The sequence below is a fragment of the Chiroxiphia lanceolata genome, chromosome Z (genome assembly GCF_009829145.1).
Source record: "Chiroxiphia lanceolata isolate bChiLan1 chromosome Z, bChiLan1.pri, whole genome shotgun sequence".
Lineage (NCBI taxonomy): Eukaryota > Metazoa > Chordata > Aves > Passeriformes > Pipridae > Chiroxiphia > Chiroxiphia lanceolata.
The window spans coordinates 21,471,149-21,482,086 of NC_045671.1; positions in this window are offsets into that span (position 1 = coordinate 21,471,149).

Here is a 10,938-nt window from a genome sequence, read left to right on the forward strand (position 1 = left end):
TGATGTATATATTTCATATACATGCATATATTTTGAATATATTTTACATATATTTATATATATATGAAAAGCAGCTTTTTAATTATTATTTTGACTTTTCCTTGGTTGCAGTTGCTTGCTATGCTGAAAGAGTCTCCAAAGGCAGGAGGCTTTAAAGTGTGCAGTGTGTCATGGTGCAGACACAAAGTTGTACCTGTACTTCTGTGGCCTGAGTTTTGGCTGCCAAATACAAGGGGTTGGCTTATTTCCTGTCAAACTTTAGTCTCAGCATCAAATTAGTGATTATTTTTGTCACTGCAATCTATCTAGGTCTTTCAGAATGTTTTTAGTGTGGCCTCATGCTGTTATTTACTAAAACTTGGCGGCAACATGGGAGTACAAATAGGTTTTGGGTTAGACCTCAGTCAGCACAAGCTTGAACCTTGTGTAGCTGTTGCAGAGAACTGATAATATACCACTTTCAGTCTGGGAATTAGAATCTGGGGTAGTGCTATTTTTATCTTCCTTGTAGTCCCTGAAATAATGACCCACTTCCCGTAAAAAGAAAGTCCAAAGACAAGTGAATTCAAAAATCACAGTAAGCTGCAGTGTTAATTTAGCAGGAATGCTACTGTTCACTGTAAAGTCATGCACTTATGTGCCGCTCATTAATTACTGTTCTGATTGGAAACTGCCAGAATCAAATGCCTGAACTCTGGAGGGGGGCCTATGTGAGCAGGCAAGAGGCAAATCTTCATCTATTGCTGTCTGAAAGGAAATGGAAAAAAAATACATGCAGTTTGTCTTCTTTAAGCATTTGGTAAAAGAGAGTAAAGCTGTAGTGTGGACTCGGGGTTCTAAGAGATATTACAACAAATAATACAGTTTCAGACCTCAGTTTTGCTCCTATGTAGTTTCTCATTGGAAAGGTACGTCTCATCAGTTGAGACAGTGTATTGTCTGTGTCAAAAAGTGTTTCATTTTGGGTCATGCTTCTGTTTGAATGAAGACAGTTTTACTTAATGTGTATAAGTAAACAAAGACCTGAGTTTGAGGAAGATACTTCTTGAAAGAGCGAAGATTTCATCAACTGCCTTGTATTAACTTCAGGGAATCACACTCTTCTTTTTAAAAGATTGGCCTAATCTGAGGCCTTTGGCCTACAAGTTTAATATTCAATTGTAAAAGTAAGGGATTTTAGACCTTAAGCAGGGAAAAGAGTGTGAAAAAGGATGCCAGCACTTCAAACACTACATGTTCCTAAAGGTTTGCAGCAGATGAAAATGGAGGGGATGGAGGTGATGGGTATCCCTGCCACCAACCTGTCAGTGCCTCTGAATATGCCCCTTTCCTGCCTGTGTTCTTGGTGGGCCCTCGACATGGTCTGATCAGCTGCTGTTGCTCTACCCTGTGCATACTCTTCCTTGATCCTCTGGGGTGGGGTAGTTACTCTTGCAAGTATAGGTGGCATTGCAATCCAGCTAGACAAAAGCAGATGCCTAGCTCCTGCACCTTCTGTACTAAAAGGAGGGGAGGACTTTGATTGCAGGAGCATTTGTCACCAAAGGACGGAGGATCGTAGAAGGAAGATGAAATGGCTTGTAGGAAGTGTGGACAGCAAGGCTGTTGAAACACAGACTGTCTGGTTAAGGGCATTGTCTCCAGGAGAGCTCTCCTCACCACGGAGCTATCATAAGCCCAAACCTGCATGAAAGAAATGTAGAAAGGGTGAGGAGGCAGAGGTCTGTTACTACCTGGTGTTTCGCCAGGCTGCTGTCATGCAGGAACAACCATGAGTTGCAGGGACATTTGCTGGCCCAGCATGCTTGGCTCTCCCTGCCTCATTCCTCTACCCCAGTGGAGGATGTGGTCCTCATCTATGGCTTTTTCCAGGTTCCTCCTTCTCCTGAGAGGCAGTGCAAAGAGATGGAGGGGTGCTCAAAGCCATCTTTGCCATCACAGTCTTCATGGTCTTGTGAAAATTGCTTTGTCCCACCTCTGAGATGTTAAAGGCTTCTGCGAGTGTGATTACATATGTGTAAAAGTGAGCTTAAATATGGTGATTTCAGATTCCTCGTGATTTGTAAGCTGGATGCTGATAATCCTGTATACTTTATATAGAATCAGTCAACTATATCTGAGTGCTTTGCTTGGTACTGCTTGCTACAATCCTGCTGCAGCAACTTTGAACCAGTTTTAAGATAGCAGTATTAAGATGGCTTTAAAGTTTCTGCATGTGAGAGTCCTTTTGTCCCTGCACCACGGGTAGCCATCTCCCTTCCCAGCATCCCAAGGCTTCTGGCATCACTCAGAGACCAACTGCATGTAATAAGTTTACCTATTGTCCTACTGCAATCCTGCTCCCATGTTGAGGCACTGGAAAGTGAGACATCACAGCACACAGCACTGCAGAGTTTGAGCCCTGTGAACATAACTTCCAATATTCTAAAGCTCTTGACCTTGAGACATTCAAGGGTAAGAATGTGAAATCAGAAAATCCAAGTAGGTCTAACTATGACTTCACACAGTGGTCCTTTTCCACTTGTGTTTCTCTGTAAAGCAAAAATGTTAAAAGAAACTAGATTTTACCACTAGATGGCATTTAAGGATTATAGGTATGGTTGGTTTTTCTTTTTTTTTAATGTCTTGAGACACAGTGCTGAAAATTGCCTAAGTTGGCAAAATGGATAGCTAACCTAATTTTCTTCCTCTCTCCTGCTGTTGTCGACAGACACTGAAAATAGCTTGTGGCTGTTCCTTGGGATGATCTGATGTGAAGGCTGCCAGCACAGTAAAAGAGCAAGGCTTGCCTGTTGCATCTACAATAATTGGTACCCCAGAGAGAGTCACCTGCTTCTAAGAGATAGTCAGCTTCTTTCTACCCTGCTCCTTATGAATCACAACTACTGGGAAATACCTGTGTCCTTGCTGATGCAGAGCAAACAGACACCTTAATACAGAGACCCAAGTTGCTCCAAAGTTGGGATGTTCTTCTCTGAACTTATTATGCAGTAGAATAAACATGGATGCCCCTTTCTTGCTGTGCAAGAGATAGCATTGCCTGCTTTTTATCATTACCCCCTGAGCAGCTTGCCTCAAACAGCACATGCACGTACAGAGCTGTTGCTGTGAGTCACCATCCACCTGCCAGCAGGGACAGGTCATGGAGACGGCATCAACCTAAACTCTTTGGTTTTGATACTAACTTTGCTTCCATGTTTTATAAAGCCTATTCAACTCTTTTTTTTTTTCAGTGGCATAAAGCTGCCAAACATCTGGCATCTTCACTTACTGATTGCAAATAAACTCTTGACAACTTTGCTCAGTTGCAAAGGCAAAACCAGGTTAATGCAAGTAAGAGTCAAAGTAGTAAATATAGGCTGTTCTCTGAAGACAGCAGAGTTCGGTATCTGGGTTCAGGCTGAAGATCCCAGAAAGAACAACATCTGATGCTAATGATGCCAAGATAGTTGCAGCTAACCCTCTCTGCAATGCTGCATTCTACTCCAACAAGGATCCCACTGGCATGACATTGAGGGTGGATTTGTTAGCTTGTGTCATGCGTGCCCCAATGTCAGTGCAAGAGCAGGAGAGTTCTTTCCTTTCTTGGGGTGTGCTGTTATGGTGTCCATTGCCTGTCATATGCTTGCACCCAAGTAGTGTGCCTTCCCACTCTGCTCTTTACGGGTACCTATGTGTGATCCCACTTCATCCTCTCCATCTACACTTCTGCACCAGCCCTGCTGACGTTCCTCCTGATCCTCACCCTGGCCTCTGGCAAGCCTTAAGCTCACAACGGCCAGGCAATGACACAGAAGTGTATGGTTTGCCTGCATGCTGTGTACAGGTCTTTCCCTGTCTGTAGCATGCCCCAGAAATCAAAGATGACTGGTTGCTGCAGGCAGTCAAACAGTTACACAGGCCCACAGAGAAGCAGATGGCTCAAAAGAAAGAAAATTGCCTCTGGCTTACTTATCATGTGATAGCAGGGGAGAAAAGTGTGACCACCTCTCCCTGACCAATCATACAGCAGAACCATGCGGCTTTTATGCCTATTTGATCTGCAATACTTAAATATTAGTAATTACTAGTAATAAATGTTATTACTTATAATATTTCTTGTTATAAATAGTTGCGCAAGTTGCAATCTTCCCACTTCCTCTCATCATGGTCATGCTACAGGTTGCATAATTTTTAAGTTCTGGTTTTAATAAAGAATCAAAAGGAACACAGAAATATTGGATTATGTGCAGGTGTGAATTTGCAACACATTGTAAACAAACTGCTGACAATTAAAAGGCTCTCTTTAAAGGAATTTTTCTTGCAAATGCAGTCCTTTTCTATCTGGGTCGTTGTGGGGGGAGTCAAAAAAAAAAAGAAAAAGCAGAAGAGGTGGTTTTGTGAGGGAAAATAGGAAGCAAAGAAAGCAACCTCATCACTGGCTTAATATATTGGCAGCTTTGTTCACCTAACTTATATTTCATGAGAAATTCTATAGGTGTATTACCGGCTAAAAAATAGCTGGAGAAGTGATCACAAAACTACTGTAGTCATTTATAGCCATGGACAGATGCATGTTACTTTTCCTATTGCAATGCATTACATTGAGACCCTAATTAAGAGCAAATCAGGTGTGACCTGTTTTAATAAGTATGCCATATGAATTACCCAACATTCCACTGGAAGCCTGATGAATTAAAATGATCTAAGTAGCTTTATTATCTGAATCAGAGCCAAATGGAATTTAATCTAGTTAAAACAAATTTTTTTTCAAGTTTTAATATCAATTATTAGATAATCAAATGAGAACCAAATGCAACTCAATGTCCAGGCTATCAGTGGTTTTGATATGAAGGCAAATTTTTAATTTTTACATTTTTTTGTGCTGAGACATAGGCAATATGTCTGATTTTTATTTAGTATATGCTTTTTTTTCCTGAAAAAAATACTGTCTTTTCTATCCTATGATAAAATAACATTTAAGATTCTGGTGTTTTAGCTCTTTTTTTCATTCTCAGCAGCCCCTTGAGTCTGATTCATTCCTCACATCCAGAAGAGCCTCCATCTCTTTGGAATGGAACAAAAGTTGTGTCAGATAAGCAATGTTCAACATGATATCCTGTTCCCAATTATGCATCTATGATTTTCTTGCGCTTTCTCCTTCTGGGGGCTAGTGTGTCCTGGGAGAGAACATTCAGGCTGTAGTATTTTCAGTTTTCTGTCTGAAACAGGTCCTTCAGTATAAACTTTAAAGGGGTATTTGTGGATATTCTGTAGGAGTCTTTATCTGCATTTAGCTTGTATTTTCATGTTACATACACACATTTGAATTGAAGAGAGTTTAGAACTTTCATTATGCAAAATGTAATTTTTTGGAGTCACTGTATTTAAAGGGACATACTTTATTTCCCCACTTAATCCTCATTAGAAATATCTGTATCTTCTTTCCAATATATTCCATCAAGTTCTAAAACAGATCAGGAAGAATATTTATTGCAAGGAGGACACACACTAGGAAGGCTGTGCTCTTGAAGGGACATGCTGTACTTTAGGTCAATACCTAAAGTTCAACTCAATTCCAAAAATGCTACTGAAAAGCCAGCGAAGGGAGGTGTAGCAGGTATTTCAGAGGGTTCATTCTGCATTGTGGTGAAATTTGTTGTGTCTTTCTTTTCTCACCATTGTGCTTAATTGGCTTCCCAAACATCAATAAATCACAAAAATCAGTGTTTCTTTAGCATGAGCAGAGCCCTTAAGTTATTTTCTTGCTGTGTGTTAGAGAAGTGCAGCAAGTAAGCAGGAATGCACCTGTGTTTTGAAAGCAGGAAGGCTAACAGTGAAAATTCCACCAAGACCATGGTCTCAAAGCAGTTCTCAACTCAAATGGTTTATCTTCATCAGAAACTATTCCAGTAGTTTCTTTCCACATGGAGATTCTTCCTGCAAACCAGCTGCTTTGAAACCTTTGGGTTAACCAGGCCCTTCTCTTTAACTGGCAACTCAGGATGAGTGTGAATAAAACCATGTAGGAGAAAGTTGTTCCTCGGGTTGTAATGGCCACTTTTGTCTCTGTTCAAACACAGATACACTAAATTCCTTTCTTAGAATTATTTTGATATTTAATAGTCTATACTGCTTGTTTGGTACTATATTATTCCCTTAAATCTCTGTTGCTATTTACATGTGCATATACACACACAAGTCACCACAAAATTTTTGTTTAAATCCCCATCAGTTGCAGAGCATTACAGCTGCCTCTTGTTATTAACCACACCAAACCTCACTATTTGGACTTTTGTTCCAACTCCAGAGTGCTGGTTTGCACACGGAGTTTTTAAAGAGTATGAGACTGGCTACAAGTGAAACCGACAGAAACGAAACTTCTCACTGTTACTGCAGTGTTTGATACCTGATCCAACAACTGAATTAGTGATGACAAAATAACTGAAATAGTAGCAAAACCGAATGAAGGCCTAAATTATATCCGATGCTGCCTCTTTCTCCCCTGTTCCCTGCTGCTGGTATTGCCTGTGCCGAGTCATTCAGCAGCCCTCTTTTTCACTGCAGATGGAGCATAAACATTTCTAAAAGTTTCTGGTTGTGTCCATAATGATGTTCAGAACCCACTTACTCATATCAGGAATGCTGTAATATGAAAGTGTAATACTACTCACTCTCATGCCTCTGTTCAGGTGACTTCTTGGTATTAATTAGTCCCAGCATCATAATTCTGGGACAAACATCTAGATTTTTCCTGTGCATAATGAGAGGGTTAAGGACAGAATTTTTTACTACATTACCAATATAAACTAATCACCTCTACCTGAGGAACATACTAATAGCATCTGAGATAAGAGGAAAAAAAATCTGTCCAGTGCTGGTCTAGATTTTTCAAGATATTTTATCATAAAATAATTTAACTTTTACCAGCGTAGCCAGGAGGGACAGAGATATAAAAATACTCCTTAAGCCTGGGTAAATTTGAATGTGAAACTGGGCAAGAATTGGGAACTTAACAGTGTACTGAGAAATTAATGTATTCTCAAGCCATTAAAATTTCCAGAGGGGCTGGATGGCTGCCAGTGACAAGGGTCTGCAACTTTGATACAGGCACCCTTGTTTAATGGCTCTTCAGAGAAAACTGGAAAATTTCACAACACAAAAATTCATCCTTATAATCAAGCATTTCAGACCACTTTGTGCCATGGGGTAGTGAAATTTCCCCTCACCACTTTGATTCTTTTTCTCTCTTCAGTCTTTCTGAAACCCAACAGGGTTATGTGAAGGATCGGGAAGGTGGACTGCCAGGCCCGACTATGGGTGGTTACAACTAACAGAAAAGATCTCTGAAATGCTCAGGGCTGACACCTGGGACCAGAGGCTAGCTCTTTCAAAAGTCGTCATCAGGAGCTAGGAATCTGGGCCCTCAAGCCAGGATTTGGTGAATAAAAACTGAACAGAAAGTAAGTCCCTCTTGCAGCAGGAATGGAGAACTGACAGAGGAGACGAAGGCCACACCCTATGTGGCTCCAACCCTCAGTCTCTGCAGAGTACTGTGACTGCCTCTTGCGTATGTAGAAGTTAAATGGGGAAGGGAAAAGCAGATCCTCGGTGGTTCTATGACTCTTGTGCTTGCACCTCTGTCATGGCCAGAGCCAAGAGGCACCAGCTCCTCTGCCATCTGCCCACCACCCCAGGACAAGGGTGGCCAGTAGGGTTCTTCCCTTCTGCACAGGAGCAGTGGGGCCACAGGCATTGTCAGTGTGATGTGCAGAGGTGCTGTCCTGGGGAATTGTGCACAGGGCTGTCCACCAGGTGTGCTTGAATTTATTAATGTTGATGCAACTGTGCTGTATCACTCTTCAGCCCCTCACAGCTTCTGCTCAGATTCTGGAGTTACACAAGCAAGCTTGCTCCTTTCCTCCCCTTGCATAACCATATTCAAATACTGAAGATATATGAGGGGACTCTTCAAGACCCTTGTGACTCTCCCTTCTTGAGACCCACTGTCTTGAGATGTCGTTGTAAAGTTTTGAGATTTATGAGGGATTTTTTCAGGGATTTCTAACAAAATTTGTAAAAGGGGAGTGTTTGAATACTCACATGGGCTGCTGAGATACTCTGTCAGAGGAAAGTATGTTACTCCTTAAAGCTGCAAAATCTTACCATTAGGGTGGTGTGTAGGATCACAGCTAAGGTCTGAGCGCAGTAAGGTTGTATGTTTGGACTGAGGGAGTATCTTGTCTCTCTGCTTCATCCTTCATCTGTTACCAATCTCCAGCTTTTAAGTGAAGAACTACAGTTCTCCCTAACTTTTTAACCTCAAAATATTACAGACAAACCAGGGACTAACTTGCTTTAAATAATTAGCATATTCTTGTATGCATATATTGCAGGTCTTCATCAGGGAAAACCAATAAATTACCTATAGCTGGACTTCAAATCCTTTAGTGACAGATTTAAGGAAGAGCTAGGTCTTGCTACCTGCAATGTGCTTGGATCTGGTCCATGCACAGAAATGTAATTTAACTTGTGCAAGTATCACAGTACTATAGCTGAACCACTCCTAAAACTGGTAACAGACACCACCAGGGATAGCCCTGTGCTTTGTTAATAAACCTGTTTTCTAGCAACCACTGTATAAATTGTCAGTGCAAGTCACACTGCACAGCACAGATAAAGCTTCAGAGGTAGATCTTACAAAGCATCCAACACTCACAAGGAACGGGTGCAATACCTCTTCAGTTGCTCCCCTAACCAGATTAGAAGGCCCATTCTAAAGTATTGAAGACATGTGACAGACTGTGTCTGTCCTCTGCCTTTACCTGCTAGTTTAATCACATCATGGAATGTTCTGCATACTTCTTTTCAAAACAGCAGATGAAGTATGAAGTTACATATATGAATCTTATTTCTTTAAGTTATCTCTAACAGAATTGATATGTAAAAATGGTGATACTCACAAAGGATTGGCATTCAGAGTTGTCCTGTAAATAAAATAGAAACTTTTTTAGTATGTAAGTACACGGCAATTCTTAAGATTCAGAGATACCTGACTACAGTGTTGAAAATATGGTTTTTAGAGTCTGTTCAAAATGGTTCTGTTCTGTTGGGTGCTGGTAGACTGCAGTTCAAGCATGTGCTGCTGACAGCATGATTTTTCAAGGTGATGTGAGCTTACTGAGCTGCTCTGGATGAACACTAGCCCCTGGCCTGTGAGCCCAAGTAGCTCTAATGGGTTCACAACATGGTGAGTCATTTGGTAGTCAGGCTTGCATCTTCTATGGTAGCCAGAAACTCTTGCAGTTACTGATTGAAAGAGGAAAAGAGGAAGCTGGGACAGGGTTTGGAGGGAAAAGAAGTTTTCTATTTGTATGATCGGTGGCCTTTGCTGTGCAAAGATCTTTCAGGGTTTCTTCACAAGAAATCAGAAGGAACAGTTCCTCTGAAATGCCCTCCACACGCAGGAGATTGGCAAAAACCCAACACAACAATATGTGGAAGAACACATCAGTGCTGGGCAAAGGTGTCACTAGCTGAGAGAAGGCATGCTCTACACATGTAGGGCATGACCAGTCACTGCACACTTTGTACAGGACGACATGAGCCAATGCAAACAGTTCTGTGTGTACTAAGTTCACTGAAAACATTTTTCTCCATTATGTAAGATTTCAGCTCCAGATTGTGGAGTTTTTTTCAAAATAAAAATGCAGGGCAGCTTGAAATTCATCTTAACTAAAGGGCACTGCAAATCTTTAATGTTCAGTGCTCTATGCAGAAGTTATCAGTGCCTGTAACTCATCTTTTCAGCCACCGTGGTAATGGGTCATGGTAATGTCCCAAATTATGTATTCTTTCCTATAGCTGAGAAGAGGATGTCAGTAACTTTGCTAATAAACACTTCATAGATATCCTGGAAAATCCCAATCAAGTAGACATGGTACAAAGCCTTTTCTTCTGGTGATCTCTCTGTGAAATCCTTTGAAATAATTTTTTTTAAAATTTAGAGCCTTGGGGTGTTCTTTAGATGATGTTTCTTTTTGGAATCCCGTAAGGCAGCATCTGCATTTTTCTGAAAAGGTTTTCAGGTGAAGTGAACCATAAGATTGCTCCCAAGTAAACATTCATCTCCACCTAGAAATGGCCTCATTACTCAGCAGGTCATACATTCATTACTGGTTCTCGTCTCAAGAGCTTGCAGAGTCACCTGGAGTCTCGTCTAAGTGTTTTAGCACTGGCAGAAATGGGTATTAGTGATTGTGCCTAATAGGGCCACATTGTAAGATTTGACTTGAATGCCACAGAGTAACTGGGCCATCTGGTTCTGACCTGCCCAAAAATGTCAGCACAGCATGTGACTATTGAGAGGGCTAGGTGCTGCTGTTTCGATTAGTCATTTTATTACTCTGTCCCTAAATCCATCCATTCAGCTTTCTTTGGGCTTAAAGCCAACCCCAGCTGCTCAGGCTGAGAACGGCTTTCTCTTAGGAAGGCCAAAGAAAATGATTTGTGCTGTGTCTATTTGAATCAAAGATCAGCAGGGAAGACTTTCTTCCCATCACAAGTGAATTCAAGGCTATGGTGACAGGTAGGCCACCAGTGTAGTTTATAATGACTCTAGTTAAATTCCCAGCTGCATACTTTAATTGCAAGTTAAATTAGGATATTGTACAAAGAGGGTTCTAGATGTAGGTGTCTTTCTTTCTTAAAATAATCCTTAAAAAGCAGTCACATGTCTGATACTCCATGGTAAAACTTTTCTGTCATGCCGTGACAGGTACCAATGGGTTATGCAGTATTTGAATGCAAATCTGACTCCAGCTCTAATATTTGAAAGATGCTGTCTTTTGAGATAGCCATCTCTGGACTCATCACTCTTACTTGGAAGTATAGTTAAATATAGAGATCAAAATTATAAGGAAAGTGAATTGTGTGACTAGAGTAAAGCCAATTATAGTG